The sequence below is a fragment of the Chlamydotis macqueenii genome, chromosome 1, assembly GCF_036417535.1.
Source record: "Chlamydotis macqueenii isolate bChlMac1 chromosome 1, bChlMac1.mat, whole genome shotgun sequence".
NCBI classification, from domain to species: domain Eukaryota; kingdom Metazoa; phylum Chordata; class Aves; order Otidiformes; family Otididae; genus Chlamydotis; species Chlamydotis macqueenii.
In genome coordinates this window covers 91,536,630-91,553,771 of record NC_141556.1, presented here as the reverse complement: position 1 = coordinate 91,553,771, position 17,142 = coordinate 91,536,630, and the positions used below count along the sequence as shown (strand labels likewise).

Genomic DNA, 17,142 nt, shown 5'->3' with positions numbered 1-17,142 from the left:
GTCCTCCTGTTTAAACCCACACAGATGTAGTTGATGAGATAGAGCCCCAACAGACAAATCTACACGTGGCTTCAAAAGCAGAAATACATTTGACCCAAGACATCAGGTCTGCATCTACAGCATCACGAGTTACAGTAGAACTCCTCAGCCGCTCACAATGGTCCCACGGGAGATGTTACTACATTTTGCTGCTGTTACTTATATTTAGTTTAGGCAAGAGTCCATAAATCATGATACCTATATTTACAATGTCAGATACAGGAACAATCCAGTGGCATTTTTTCTATTGGTGCTCACTATTCCAGATCTGCCAGTTAGAAATTTTTACATGAAAATAACTAAGAATAGGGACATGTGATGCTTGAAAAATCAGGCTCTAATTTCAATCCGCAAATGAAAAATTTAAACATTCTAAAACTTAATAGGGAATTGACAAGAGTACGATGATTTCTGTCCCTCGTAAAACATAACAAACAAGGTACACTTTTGCCTACCTACTTATACAGGGAACAAGCAATGTTTCAGGGTCTGATGAGAGAGATGCTGCTAGTTGATGGAATCATTTGTCATCAGATGCTAAAAAGAAAGTAATAAATGAAACAAGTTTTGAGCATGAGCTTACAATATTTTTAAGATCTAGAAACTGCTGTTAGGTAGTCCAAGTATTCTATAACAAGTGTCTAATGAAAGCTAGCTATCTCACTCAGGTTTTCAATCATAACTGTTAAATCCAGACAGCAAGTTTCTTGCTCTACTGTTAATATTAAAGATAACAGTCTTACAAACTAGAGCTTAATGGTTAACAGACGTAAGAATATTCATTTATTTGACTTCAGGAGAAGTTGGAAGAAAACAACAGGAAGTAAGTGTATGCATGTACCAAAGTAATAGAAACCCCAGGATAATTCTTTAACAGTATAGTGTAGGCATTGTCAAAAATTGTTCAAGAAGAAGTTAGGTTGAGTTCACATCCACCTCAAAAAGTGCAGACAATTCATTTCTGCAGACCCTTCAAGATGAGATGTTCTTTTAGTGAAACTGCTGAAGCAGAACACTGATGAGTTTGATGATCCTGAAAGTGAGATGTTTTTAGTGCTATCATTATCATTATTAAACGTAGCTGCAATGACAATTTAAATCTGTGTTCCAAACCTCCTAGATGCTCTTCAACATTAGACACCTTTGTGTCTTGAAGACCCAGAAATTAGCTTAGTAGTTGATTACGCTATAAAGAAAAGCTCTGCTTAACAAGACAGATGCAACCTTATTTTATCTTAATGACATTGCCTTCAATGGAACACAAAAGGAGCAATTGATAGCAATGATTGAACCATTTCTCTTGGAGACTTGTTAATTCAGCTGTCCACTACGAAAATCCCCAAGTCAAGAAACAAGGGGAAAAATAAAAGAAAAAGTAACAGCATTGAACAGTGACATTAGTGCAGGTTGGCTAGCTGAACACGAAAAATGACTTTCTAATGGCCACAAGCACACAGACAATGAAACATATGACCTTGTATGCTGATATTAATTCTGTGCAAAATGAAACCCACAAATGCTGGTGCAGTGTTACGGAAGATACCATCCAAGAACAAAGAGAAAACATGAGAAAGATGTGTTTACTATTTGGTTAGACAACAAAAACAAAATTGAAACAAGAATGTTTATGATTTCTTCTGCTTCTGATAAACAGCTGTTCAGTGCTGTATTTCAACCACACTGAGTGAAAAAGTAACAACCAAACTTTCCCAAAGCTGTACTGTAGAGTCTAAAGACAAAAATCACTCCGCTATCACCAGTAGCCTTGCTAACTCAAGTGAAAAAGGAAAACTGATGTCACTAGTTCCCACTTAGTGTTGCTCTCAGGAACACGTGCCTCTACGTTCGCATCAACAAGTGTCTTGAAATTTGCACTGAGAACAAGAAGGACTTTGATCAAAAAACAGCACACATTTTACTCTGCAAGGAGCTTTACAGAGAGGTACTAAATATACAAAAGCAGTTGAAGGAGGTTTCAGAGGGACTTGAGAGATTACAGGCTGATGACACTACTGTTACAGCCTCGGTGGAAATGTGGTTTGATCTAATTAACAACAAAGAACTAGAACCACTGAAGAACAAAATTAAAAAATTATTCAAAGACGCTTGGAAGCTTTCCATTTCATAGCCACCAGGACTGATTCCAAACACAGAAGGATGGAATTAAACCCAGGATAGGATGCCGAGGTTGGGACAATCAAAGAACATATTCCGGATATCTCAAATCTTCTAAGATTAAAAACTGAAGATATACATATTTTTGCCCTAAATCTGTAATTACAAAATGGACTTGATAGAATACAATTAATTTAATCATGCAGGTGGAAAATACAGATGTTAAAGTAGGGCAGACAAGATGGCTGAACTTAGAAATGCTAGATTTTAGAACAGATGCATTGCTGTCCAGCCAACTCAATGTCACTTTTTACACATTTTCAGTTTAGTCATATAATTTTGATTGAAACTATGTAACAGTGTAAGTGCTAAAAGTCAAAGAATCTGGTGAAGTGCACTGATATGCACAGTTAGATATAAATCCTCACAGACCTAACTTTTTTTTTTTCACAGAGTATAGAGACGACGAGGATGCTCTTATGTCTTCATTACAGAATCACAGGCTTCACATTTTAGATAATTCGTCTCTTTGTGTTTAAGGAATACATATGCCCGTAAAATAAATGACATCACATGCATGCACTATTTCAGTGGATAAAATACTACATTTGAGTGTTTGCTCCAAGAGGCTTTTGGAGAAATAACCAAAAAAGCCATGCAGGGGAGAAAAATTCAACCCTGATACGTTGGCTGCTGTTTCCACATACAAATTTTCTCTCCACACCCAACAGAGAACACATACCTCAGCTGAACAATTGTGAGCATATGTTAGCTATGCCAATATCCTGTGGAAAGTAACAAAAGGCTTTAACTTATTTTTAACTGACAGAAGTGCATAACTAAGAAAGTTTGTGCTTCAGAATTTCAAGTCAGATTTGGGATTACTCCATTTCCCTCTTTGGGAAGTTGTATGATTACTTATCTTATAATTTAAAAAGTGAAAGTTAATGAGGAAACATGTTAATGTCAGATGATTCACGTGCCTATTAATATTACAAGTGTATTGGGGAAAAAAAAAAAGGGGGGGAAAGGAAAAACCCATTGTGTAATCCAGTTCTGATGAAATGCTGGACAATTTTGAGACTGATAAAGTGAGTCACTGCCAACTGACTCAGCATGACAACAGGAGTTCATTGTTGCCTTCGGACCAAAGGAAGCAAGCAGCCAGTTGGTTCAAACTGGATTTGTTCTTTCACTAAAATGTGATATTTCCACCATCTTCTTTTTTTCCTTTGGCATCTTCCATTAGACCCTCTCGTGTCTCCAGTACATACTGCTTTTATTAAGCCCTGCACTATTCAGCTAGCATTGGATACAACACACATTAAGCCCTCAGATGCAGCATGTTACAAAATTAACTTAAAAGGCTGGACTACAGCTCCATTTTTAAGTCCCAGTATATTTATATTTCACATATGGTTTTTGCTAGGCTATTCACAGGGGGGACTATAAAGCATCTCAACATGTGAGGTACTCTTGTAAACTCCACTATGTCCTCAGTTGCACTTACTGTCCTCAGGCATGGGGGATGTTGTACTGCAACTATTAATAAGGATATACGTGCTGCCTGTTACATCCACATCCCCCCCTCCCTGCTTGTAGGTTTGGCAACAGCAGGATGGCTGAATTCAGCTCAAAAGCTGGAATTCCTGTTTGTCTCCAAGGCTTTCTAAAGACTGCCTTCTGCTAGTCACTGCAACTTTCCCCGGCACCCTCTGAAGTTAAGAAAACAAGGGGAGCTCAGTAGCTCCCATGGGACTCTGGGCCCTTCAGAGTCTGGGCAACAGACCTAAACAAAATATACTGTCCCCATCCTTGAGATCTCTCAGGGCTGGAGCTATACAAGAAGGGGCTTTTTAATATTGTAATAAGGTGGATTTACATTGTTAATACACAGTACTGACCAAGAGGAAGGTTCATCTGTTGCATAACATTGTATAAAGTGTAGAGAGTAATGTTTAAAATCTGGTTTGTGGTTCTTTCCCTTCAATATGCTCAAATCTCAGTCTCATCTTTCATTATTTTCTGCTTTCCCACTAAAGCTGCTTCTCCTGAAGTCTGACAGAAATATGAAAATCCTTTTTTTCCAAAAGAGATTATTAGAGTCTTAAAAGTTTACTGATTTAACTATGAGAGAATCCTGGAAATAAAATTTAAATATTTTTGAGAAGAAAAAAGCAACAAGAAAGGTCCATAGTTGTTCAAGCAGCTAAAGCATCCCCAGCCATTATAACCTTTATTTAAAAGTGTATTTAGCCAAAAGGAACTATGCCATGTCAAAAATTATCATGCCAGGAGAAAGAAACTCCTCACAACTGAAGGAGAAGATTGGTAATCAACAAATCTGGTTTACATTCATGATAACTTGACAGGTGACTTCGACTAAGTCAGTCAACATCTCTAAATCTGAGTTTATCCATCAGTGTGCAAGAGGCTGCTAATGCTTTGCTATTTCAGGAGGGTGTCTTTAAGCTTAATTAATTGATGTTCATAAAGAACTCAGATTCTCAGACGAGAGGCATCAGAGAACACCAAAGTATTATTAATCTCAGGTGCCAAAAAATTATCCCTGCTCTTGTATGAAACAGCTCTGAAATATTTGTAATTTCTATGGTAGCAATATCCCCAGTTCAGTTCACAAATGATGAGAGTTATCCAAATAAAATAAATGTTTGGTCATCAGAGTAAACAAAGACATCATTTTACAAGTCCAATCTAAATTGTAGAGATAATCAATATGAGAATAGCAGTGCCCACAATGAAACCTGTATTAATTATGAAGAGAGTTTATGAAAGAAATTAATCATTATTATGGAGTTCGCTGTAGGAATTTAATAGCATGAGCCAATTCTACATGACTCTTATGATGCTTGAGGTCAAATATGCTGAGTTTGAAATAAACTTTAATCTACTCTGAACTAACTGTATAAAAAAAGAAAGCTTCTCATAAGTTCCACAGTACTGCCCAAAATAACAAATCTACTCTGCCCCATAAGTGCGTGTGGTCTGATAGAACATCCTGAAAACAGATTCTAATGTCTCTCTCCCCTCTCTCCCCCTTTTTTTGTTTAATTGGTGCTATAGGAAAATTATATACACTGATTACAAGAGAAAATCTGATATGGGAGATAACCAATATATTTTTAAGCTTTCTTCTTTTTTCTTAAGCAACCACCCTTCCAAAATAAACACAGCAATGTTTATGGAAATAAAGAAACAAATTATAACAATTTTAGGTAGCATACCACAGTCAAACAAATACCATTTTTTAATAAAACAAACTGGGAGAAACCCTAATAGAACTTAACCCCTAGTAACCAAAACAAAAACTCCAGAGACTTTATTTTCTAAAATCAGAGCTGTTCTTTAGCACTTGAGTGCTAAAATCCGTATCCATTGGTCAAGTTCACTATCAATCAATTAATCCTTTTTGTAAGATTATAAATTATCTGGGGAAGAGGCTATGACTGGAAGTGTTGAAAATGCTCGATGTTGGCTTAATTCCATCTACAGTCAAGTCAAGTCTCGGTTGTCTTCAAAGGGAGGAGAGCTAGACGGATGCTGAGAGCTTTTGAAATGCCTATCCTTTCTATTTATTTGCTTTTGTGAAGTACTTCTTAAAACAAATAAAAGCAGGAAGACATAAGTAACAAGGCCATCATACCTCCGAGGCCCATGCATGGCAAGAACTCCATGGGTCAGAAGTGGATAGAGAATTCTTGGGGAGGTTTTTGTTTGGGTTACTTCTCAGCGTGTGTGTGTTCGTGAGGGGAAGGAAGGTAAGCTATTGGGAGGCAGCCAAGTCAAAAAGGTTGGCTACCCCTACAAGTGCACAGAGAGGTGCAGCAGAAACAGTATCTTCTTGCTTTTGCAAAATACGGGATTAGTCATTTTGGAGACTACTAATAATGTATGTGAAGCCTACAGTACTATCAGTAGCAATTAGATATGCAAAAGGAAGAATGAACCCTTAAAATTTTACAAGAATGAACATTCTCCAATTAAAATAGTCCAAAAGAGCTCAGTGTTAATATTTCTTTGAGCTTCCTTTGTTGATGCTGTAGGATTTCTTTGTAGTTGTACAATTCTGCTTGCTAAAATTCTCTTGGCAACTACAGACTTCCTTACTACTGATCTCATCACACACAGATGGCTCAGGCTTGTAAAATATTATTAGGGGACGTGTTGGAGTGGCCTGAACATGGGTCACTCCAGCAGTGTAATCTGACTCTTAACAATTTCTCTGGACTTGTATAACCTTGAGTTCTGCCATTGTTTCCCAAACTGCAAAATGGGAAGAGAGTCTACCTCCTCATGAAGCGATGAGAACGTATGAGTTAATATACATGCAACTCTATAAAAAAGTAAAAGTGTTACTGCTATTTGGGGAGAGTAAGATAGGGTCATGTGGGCTTCAGTTTTATTCTCTTCTCTGAAACAAACACTGACACAGATATAAATAGTGCCTGTAGAAAAGCAAGGAGTGAACTTCTGCTTGTTTTTTTAAACAATTTGTAGCTTTTGAATGTAAAGTCTTTTTAGAAGAGATTTGAATAATTTAATAATTAAACCAAAAATCTTTAGTTCTAAAAGTATTAACATTTACCAGAGAAGATTTTTTTTTTCAGTGGTGTCATAAATTCACAGTATTTACCCACCAGTTCTGGTTTTCATAATAAGACTGTGGTTTTTATTTTGATCACTGGCTAATTTATTGCTGCAGCACATCATTTTGCTTTTCTTTTGGAGGTTCTGAGGAAAAGTAATTCTTTACAGACACTGTTCAGATGGTATTTTTCAATTAAAAACACTTAAAGCAGAAAGGAACGGTTGTCTGGTGGGGGACTGAAGATCAGAGTTCAATGCTTGGCTCTACAATAGACTCCCTGGGGAAATTTTCAAAGGCACAAATGGCAGGTTGGCACATCTCTCCCATGCTTGCTTTAGTGGGAGTTAGTTGCTTCTGAAAACCTCTCTTTTCTTTCCCTGGATTATCCTGATCAAATCACTAAATCTTTCTGTGTCTTGGTCTGTAACCACTACAGTGGGAATTCTAGTATTTTTTCTTTCGCCTCATCTTCTGCCTGACTTGCCTATAAGCTTTCTGAGACAGCACCTCTGTTTTACAATATGTAAAATACCTCGCAGCAGTGGATGGGGCACTGATCTCATATGGGACTCCTTGTTTCTGTTAGAATACATACATGCAAATAACGTTAATACTAATTGGGAATCTGGAGAGTATTAATTTAAACTGTTTTCCCAAAGCCCAGGTTATCATACTTTCCAAGAGCAGTACTACATTGGTAAAAAGCACCAGATTACCAGCCCAAGAGAATAGCATCCACAGAACAGGTGCAGGACAGGAAGATAGGCTAAATGTCTCCTGAGTGGCACCACAAAGCCGACCCATTCACTGAAAAGGGGAATTACTAACCCATCTCAGCCTCTGAGTTCTGGTAACTTCACTTTAGGCCAACCTGTACCATTTAAGTCTTCATTCTTTGCCTGAAATATTATATTTTACTGGAACAAAAAAAGTGAAGCCTAAACAAATGTCCATTAGGCCTTTCGGAAAACAAATTGTGAACCTAAGGATGCATTTGCATCACGAGAGTACAAGTACTCAACCCTCCTGGTAACAAAAGCAGTTCTGTCTTATTTGTACTGCAAGTCAGGACTAGGCAACACAATTTTTGTTTTCAAACCGCAAACGTAAAATTCGCAAAGGTGTGGCACGTGGAACCACTTAAAAGGGCAAGAATGACAATATAGTGAATAAATGTGCATGATAAGTAAATTCAAGGAAATATTGATCTGTATTTGTCTATTCAAAATGTGCAGCACCCCACAGAATTATTCAAATAAAACAAATAATTATTTTTTCTACTCTACCGATCTTAAATGTGGTGTGACCACAAGAAAAGATAAAAATAACTCATATTCCATGTGGACTCATTAATTACCTACTACCCTACCAGGAATAAGTTTGCCAAATGTGACGAGGATAGGGCTCATTATATTCCAGAACATCACCAGAGAGTGATGACATCTTTCAGATACCCACTAGTAAACTAGGCTTTTAACTTTTGTCCTATTGCATAAACTATTCTCTAAGCCATTCATCTTTCTCAACGATCTCCTTATGGCTGTTACCAAGATCCTAAGTTTTGTGGAAGATTTTTTTCCCTCAAGTTAACTCAGCTAAAGCCAGCAGCATTACAGAAGGAATTATTTTTTATATAATATATTCATAAGACTAACGCATATCTTTCTGTGCTAGGCACATCCTCTGTTTCTTTCTGCATCATCCAGTTTGTATCACCTATGCAATCAGCCCACTATGCAATACAAGACAGAATTCCTACAGTAGATGTCAATAATTCAAGAAAGTTTGTAACTCCTCAGGGAGATTTACTCACAGATCACCTGTTCACAGAGTTTAAAGAGATGTCAGACATATTCCAGGATTATTATAGACCAATGATGGGAAAGGCTGTAAGAAAATATCAGTATTATCACAGCATAGAACTGAAACTGTCTTTGATTTTGGATAAATTAACTAACTTCAAAGGGATTGGTCTAAATCTGCCAGTGGAGGAATGTTGTTTGATTGCATCATGTACTGGGATGCTGCTGCAGTTGGATCCAGAAAGAATGACGCATCATAGTCTGACATGGCTCTGATAATAGATCAGTAAACCGTAGGATTGCCAAATGAAGAGGTAAAAAAAAAAATCCCAACAAAAGCAAAAGAGCTGATAAAGCAAATTACACCAACAGAATTTGCAGTGCAACACAAACAAAAGAAACCCAAACAAACCCCATTCCTATTACTGATGGGATGCCCCTATGTCCCACATGGCATCAGTGCAAATGGATTCTGCAGAGAGTGAGAAAGACACAAGCACACAGTTCTGCAGTAACAGCAGCCCACGCAGAAATACCGCCATTTGCCAACTGAGAAATCTTGACTTACTGGCCATGTGCCTCCATTCCTATTCTGCTGATCCACTAAATCAGTCACACCTTAAGGTAGGTTCACATCATAGGTGACAAAAACCCAGCCTTTACTCTTTGTGACAATCCTTGTATTTTCCTCCAAAGGCAAAGTATGCTAAGGACATTCTTTATATGTCCAGAGGCCAACAGACTGTCACTTTCTTTACACAGTGTACCACATCTATCTAGGACATAGAAGGGATTATTTAAGACTCTAAAGGAGACATTTATACCCAGTACATTTCCAAATAAGGATGGCAAGTTGCTGAAATAACTTATTTAAAACTTTTTCTCAAGTACAGAGTGATAGAATTGGAGTAAAATCATCTAGAAGGGTTGGAAACACTTTCTCATGAAGTCTTAAATATCACTTCTAGTGACATTAACTTAAGCTACATGTCCCATCGGAGAGCAAGTGTCAGCAAAGTAAATGCATTAGTTAAAGCTTAATAGTAGTTTGGTGTTCAATATCCTGAAATATTTAATATGTTTTTTCCCAAAGTAAACTGTTATTCACTTTTAATGAAGACATTAACCTGCTTGATTTGTGAGCTCCTGTGGGAAGTCAGTCTAAAACACTGTCACAAGAGGTAGGCAGAAGTAACAAGAGCTGTGACAGGAAATCAAGCACATTTTAAATGTTAAAAAAGCAGCCAGAAAATGAGTCTCAATATGCTCTTGTTTTCTTTTAGTTTTGTTTATTTTTTGGTAATATGATTTCTGCCCTTTAAAAGATGCCAATTAAGGCTGGTTATAACGTCGGCTGCACGTAACTGTGGGTATTGAAATCTATGTCAGTTTTCACCAACTATTTTGTAAACAAGAAGTGGTAGAATACAGGCTTAAAAAAAAAAAAAAAGTTTGGGTCAGATTCTGAACTTTAAGACACTTTTCAGTTTCCAGCATTGTAGGGTGACAGCTTTAAATTGGAATCCACTGTTACACTTTTAGTCACAGTTTGAATTTTCCAGACTGACTTTGGATACAGTCTACATTTCATGGGAACAGCCAGTCTTGTGAGTTTTCAGCTTGAAATGATAGTGATATAACAAGATGAGCAAAAATGGTGAGACCCCAAGCAGTTAAAGTGGGTGGGTACTCTTCCTGAAATGCATATTGGTGGTTTGACAAGGGAGAAAAGCTGGCTGCTTTGTTTCACAGTAGCTGCGTTTAGTTCATGCTGTCAAGCGTGGATTCTGACACTTAACAGTATTAATATTGCTATTTCTATTGATATAATTAGCACTTCTATAAATAATAGCTAAAGCTGCCATAGCTAAGTATATTACCGCAATCAGCACCATCAGGCCCTTCTTCGTTACACACTCTCCTGGAAATACAAGCTGATTGAGCTCAACAAGAAGACAGCCACTGAGCAACGCTGTTGATTCTAGCAGCCCAGCTATGAGCAGCCACCACCACGTAGAAGACTCTCCTAAACAACTAGTTTGTATGTGTGAGACTGAAGTTTCTCACCAGTCTTGCACCTGCCAATGTTTGAATGCTATAAATAGGGACGACTCTTTTCAGCCACACAATAAAAAAAAAAAAAAAAAAATCTCGCATTGAGTTCAGTGGCTGTTATTCATCCACTACAATGGGGTAGAAGTCCTACGAATGTTTTGGAGAGAAACGGGACCTAAACTTTAAATACCAACTAAATAGCACAAAGATTTTATTTATTTACTTCACAGCTATGAAACAGGAAATTGCTTACCAAAACAGATATAGCTGCTTCTACAGAGGAATAGCAGCACCTGCTATTTCAATCCCTAATTTCATTCTCTTACACTTAAAAATACTGAATAACGACAATTTTTCTAGTGGCCCAAACACCAAACTTCAGGCACTCCCAAACTGTTTCCAAGAACTTTGCCCTTGTTCCACTATTCCTAAAAGCTGTAACTTCTACATGAGTTTTGAGGGCGTTCAGTAAACCTGAGGTACTTATGCTTAATGACTGCAACTTACACTGCAGCAGTGGGAGAGGGAGGTGTACAGAACCAGTACTGTTAGTGGTGGAAAGAAAGCCTCAGGGTCTCAAAAGATGCATGCAAAAATATAAGCAGTTAAAAATCATCACCAATTTTTGAAACAGTGGGTATTTTCTGCTTTCTTCATCTTCCATAAAGTGATGTGGGTAAACACTATACTAAGATTTTCTGAAGGCCAATATTTACAGTGTCTAGAAATAGAAAGTGCTACGTATAAGAAAAGCAGCCTGAATTTCCAACCAGAGCTTGTCACAAAAACTCTTTAAAAGTCTGACGTTCTTAAGCTTTAGTCAAATGGATGTGATAAAGGTTGTATATGGGATTAAGTCATTTATGTGTATAATTAGTATCGAGTGTGAGAAATGCACATTTTTGAATCCTCTAAGTTCTTACAGAAACACTACTTGCTAGCTGCAGTACTTCAAAACTTAAAACAGTAAAGAGGATACTGCAATTCCAAAGAAGCTTTGAACTCCTCTGCTACTAATACAGCACACTTTGTATGAGGCCAAAGCACTCACACAGCACTATGTCTTTCAGCAGTATCCATGCCAAAATCATTCCTGTATAATTCCACTGATGTCACTTCACTTATTTCAATGCGGAAATTCATGTCTAAGCCATGTTCTGTTTTCTGATGCAAACCCAAAATAACTATACCAAAGTTTATAAAGTTTATACTGAAATTGGCACTTATTGTCAAACCAAATAGCCTATGGAATAATTGGCACCTACCATTTGAAATTATTACTTGAAATATTATATATAACAAGAGTGGCATTTTGGAATCCTCCATGTACATATCTCTGCAAATATTTGTGATGACAGCACATGGTATTATTCCTGTTATACAGATAGGAAACAAAGACTGAGCAATTGTCCCTAAAGTCAAATATTCTACTCGTGGCAGAGCAGAGAGCTTCACACGTCCTAAGTCTTAAGCCAGGAACCAAAACCAGTAAACAAGTAACCAGTCTTCAGTATGCTTTCATGAAAATTTAAGAAGCAATAACTGAGTTGGACCTCATATTTGATGGGGGAAAAAAAAAAAAAAAAGGAAACTAAAGGAATAATTATTTTCTTGAGTAAGTGGTAAAAGAATCAGACTCAGAACTTTCCCTGGTGTCATGAGAAAATTTGATTATAGAGCGGTGTATTTTGGTATTCCTCCAGGCACCTTTCATGAATATCTGTGAAAATCAGACTAGAATCTGAGATCTACTAATATTGGTAAGCACAAAATAACCCACATCCTGTAATCTTTTTTTTTTTGTTCTGCTCACCCTACTCAGGCCACAAAGTAATACAGACCTTCCAAAATCACCTCTGGTTGTGAAAACCTGTCAATAGCAACTATTTTCTTTTACTTGAGAAATACCCAATGATTCATCTCAGTACATACTGCTCATGAAAATTAAAGAACTGAATTTTGTTTTGTTTCTGTTGCTTCAATACCCAAGATCAATGGTCAGCATGACTATGGAAGGGTAAACAAACAACATTTATTAAAATCTGCCAATTTGAGACACTATATTGGTTTTGATTTGTTTTTCAATACCATAATGACTTGTGCACACTTTCTGGAATAGCTGGCCTCATCAGAGAGCTTAAACTGCTGGTAAAATTTCTTGGGCTACTCTGTATGCAATTACAGATGAATTCTGCTTACTTAACATTAATTTGGTACTTTGAACAAATTAAAAATAATTATTTTTCCCCATAGCATCTTCTACGTTAATATCTGCAGTCACTCCAGAATCTTAATGAGCTAAACTTGGTAAGTTCTGTCCATATTTGGCTAGAGGACATCCTTTTCCTTCATGATACACGTGATCATTTGGGAACAGTTTGCAAATCTAAAATCCCACCTCACTTGAAGGGATTCACAGCCTCACATGACAAACTATACTGAACAATACTGAGGCCCTGTGAAAAATAAACAAAAATAACATTTCTTTTCTAATACCAAGATGTAAATAGTAAGTCTTGAGGACCACCTGAAACATGACCAAGGCTACCCAACAAGGATCAAATCCTATTTGTCTTAGGCAGGCAGTCCTGCTGAAATCAAATAAGCCTACAGCACAGATCAATATAGTAGGGCTAAGATTTAACCTCTGAGGCAGGCTATAAATCCTGTGCCATAAAATAGGTGCTACAGATTAATTTCTCATCCCAAATTATAACTCCTCATTGAAGAGCTGAAAACCCAATTCCCCTCACAGATTTAAACAAGGATAGAACCACGCTGACATCTTTTTAAGAATTTACTTTTGAAATAGCAAACAAAATATTTTCTAGGATACTCAATTAGTGCAGTGACAATTAAACCATACTGTTCGAGGTAACAGAACAAATCATACACTATGATACAGCATCTTTTTAAAAATTCTGCCTGCATATCTAGTCACTAATTTACCCAATAAATTGATTCCACAAGTGGCTCTCCGAGTCATCAGTTTGAATTATCAAGTTTCTGCTGCATTTCCAAAACAATGCCAGGCATGCATGTGCGTAGGAGGGATGGGACAAAGAAGCCAATAGGTGCAGCTGTGGCCTGGGAGGCAGAAGGTCTGTTCAAACTCTGTCACGGGCACCACTTTGACATTGGGAAGTCACTTCAGTGCCGTTTAATTCAGGGTCTTTCTACCATATAGTGTTTTAGAAATGAAGCAACTCCCCAGACATTTGGAAGGCAAAGACGAGCCTTCATGAACTTCATGAATTCTTCTTTTCCCCTTGCAAACAGGAACACAGGGAGGGAGATCAGGTGGGGCTGGGTGCTCGCAGGTCTGGATTTGTTGCCTTTGTATCTTCCCCACGTGTAAAACAGGGGAAAAAAAAAAATCGGCCTTCACATCTTTACGCAAGTACAGTGAAAGATAACCTCTCTGAATTCAGACTGTTGAATGAGCTAGCTGGGATCTCGTGCATCTGGCACCGCTGCCGCACAGGATCTGAACTGCCCTCCTCTTTAGTTTGACTGCTAGCAACTCATTTTAAAGCAGGGGGTTTAGGATTCCATTCCTAACATTACAACGTAGTAACAGCAACCATTAAATCCTTGGCCAGAATGATTTTTCTTTTTTTTTTTTGTGCTAACACAACAAACAAGCTACATTTTAAGACTTACAAACCATTTCATTTCCAAAGACACAAGGCATCCACATCGTTAGCAACTGACTAGTCACAGATTCTACATGCTATCAGAAAGTTTTCTTCTGCTAGAAATGAGGATTTTTTTAAAACACCTACAGATTAAATGATGAGATTTAAAATAATGCTAAAATCTTCTGTAATGTTCTTCCTGCATTACAAATGGACTATTAAATCAGTGAAGTGCCAATCAAATGCTTTTGTACTTTGAAAGAAAGGTTTAAATAACAAAAGCAGTTTTTCAGGCCTCTCTCTCCCTCAGTAGTCAGTGTCACCTATGCACTAATTACAACATATTTACTCTCTTTTCTAGTAAGATCGCAATTGAATAGATTTTTCAGAACGTGATTTTCAAGAAAAGCTGCAATCAGAGTCTCGTGGATTCCGGCTCTTATTAATCCAGCTTGTCTATGAAAAACACAATGTTGTGCAGTAAACTTCAAGATATATGACAGGATTGAATAATAACAGCTCTGGCTTCAGTCTCCAGCTTTAAAAATCAACTTACCGCATTACCTCGGGTGAACCATTAATTAACTAGGGCCAAATCCTCTGTGGACTGAACACAATGGAACTAGCCAGTTTGCACAAGCCAAAAATCTGGCCCTAAGTTTCCAGAAGTTTTGATTTGGGCTGGCCAAATACTGGAATTTTCGTTCTATGAAAAAATGTTATTTGTGTTTCAGGATAAGAAGTAAATCTCTTGCATCCTTTCTGGAATAAAAATTCCAAGGAATTACTTTAAGGTGGGGAGAGAAGGTGGAGGTCTCTCTCTGGGGAAGAGTTTGTTAACTGTGCTTTCTACCTGAAAGCAGAAAGTGGAATTGATGGAAGTCTTCAAGGCAGGTAGCCCTGAATTGTCACTGTAATTTTCTGGTCAGAAAAAATCTAACTTTTTTCCCAGTAAAACTGGAACTTTCCTGCAGAAAACAGCAACTTTACAAATACCACATTTTTGACTGGGGTGGGAATGATCCTCCTCATCAGCTCTAATACTGTGTACTCACAGCATCTACCGAAGACAGCCTAGCCGCTAAAAGAGCTCTTGCCTCTGAGGTTGGTTTTAGTGGTTTTTTTTTTTTGTGTAAGAGAAGGATGACACTACTTTTTACCATACATTTATTTTTGTCGAGTTACTCTTTCTTGCAAAGCACCCTAAGATTCACAGATGCTAAACGATACTGCATTTCTACATTAGCCCTGTAATTTCAAAGACATTGTTGCTGTATAAGAGCCCATCCCAGGCATTCAGAAAGACCCAAGACGGTGTTCAGATTTCAGGACTGTTGTACAGTTGTAAATAAGCACAGGTTTTATAGAGGTACTTTTTCCCTCCTGAATAATTACTTTGATCGAAGAACCTAGCTTCAGGCTTTGTATAACGTTAGTTCATTTTACTAGACCGTGACTCTTACTTTCTTAAAATTTCTCATTTGCAGTTCAACAAATAGGACTGCAAGACTGACAAGAGGACATTTAACCTGAAAAATAAAGACTTACTCGGCTACAAAAGGAAGCAAAGTCTGGGTAACGCAACCGGCAGCGAGGCAGCCCGTTTTCTAGTTCTCTCGCTGCAACGACTAGTAAATTCGTTTTACCTCTGTACTCCGACTAATAAATACGAGCACAGTCCCTACGGACAGGGCTAAAGAAACCTGGGTACGAGACCCTGCCATCTTGGCATGAACAACTGCCTGGCACTGGAGGGACAAGGGACCGATTGCTTTCAAAGCCGCTGTAGGACCCGCGATATAAAGTATCCCGATGGCTCGCTCAGGTAGAAACGCGCTGCCAACCTCAGCGTGGATCGCCGTGTGCCTATTTTCTCCGTCAGCCCGAAGGGACGCCGCTAAAAAGCGGCTGAGCTCATCGGTGTCGGAGGACGATCAACTCCTCCCAAAGCCCGGCTCTTCCCCGCCGCTGCTGCGGCCGGCACCTTGCGCAGCCCCCCCCCTCCAACACCCGTCGCCTCCCTCCCTGGCAGGGGCTGCCGCCGACCTGCCCCCCTCCCGCCCCGCCCCCGTCCCGGCGGACGCGGCCCTCGCCTTGCCGTTCACAAAAGAGGCGCTGGCAACTTTTCCCAGCGGCCCGGCCAGCGGCGAGGGCGGGGGAGGAGGAGCGGAGGGGGATGTGTTGGTGCCAACTCTCCCTCCGGCCCTGCCGGCTCAGAAACTTTTTTTTTTTGAGCCGGGGAAAAGCTCCGCGAAGCCGCGGGAGGTGCGGGGCGAGGTGGGGAAGCGGTGGGTACGGGCTCTCCCTCTCCCTCTCTCTCTGGCGGGATGCGGGAGGAGTGGCTCCCCCGGCGCGCGCCCAGCGCCTCAGGACGGCGGTTAGGACCCAACGCCCCGCGCGCGCCAGGCAAACGGCTACGCACCGCGCCCGCTCCCGGGCGCCCCGAGAAACCCGGCGCTCGCTCCCCCCACCCACCGGGCCAGCCTGCCCGCCCGCCTCACGGTGCGGACCGGCGGGCCCACCCCCTGGTAGGCGGGGCCCTCTCGGCAGCCCCGCCCCTAACCCCCCGCTGACCCCGGAAACGCGGTACCTCTCTCATCTTCTCCCTTCGCGCAGCAGCTCGACACTTTTCACAGGCAGCCGCCGCCGCCTAGCCGGCCCCCCTCATTGGCCCCCGGCCCCCCCGCCCCTCCGTCCTGCTCCCATTGGCTCACAGTCCCGCCACTCCCGGGCGAGCCTCGCCCCCCCCGCCGCAGCCTGGGCCCGCCCCCCTCCTCGCCACTCATTGCTAATTTTCTATTGGTGAAGCCTCTCTCCCCGACCCGCTACGCGCCCCTCCTATTGGAAGGCTCGAGTGTTGGTTAAACGGATGGCACCTGTCATT

General features: G+C 39.8%; 1 long non-coding RNA gene across 4 annotated transcripts in view; it reads right to left on the bottom strand.

The window, feature by feature from the left end:
• The window catches only part of LOC147602201 (uncharacterized), a 332,633-nt gene extending 315,742 nt beyond the window's left edge, over positions 1-16,891 (bottom strand). For 3 of the 4 annotated variants that reach the window (XR_015260408.1, XR_015260406.1, XR_015260409.1), the window contains exon 1: positions 16,103-16,228. This is a non-coding gene — a long non-coding RNA (uncharacterized LOC147602201). Of the gene's footprint in view, positions 1-16,102; positions 16,229-16,848 lie in introns of those variants that run through there. The other variant, XR_015260407.1, reaches the window with a different exon arrangement.
• Between the last annotated feature and the right edge of the window lie 251 nt (positions 16,892-17,142).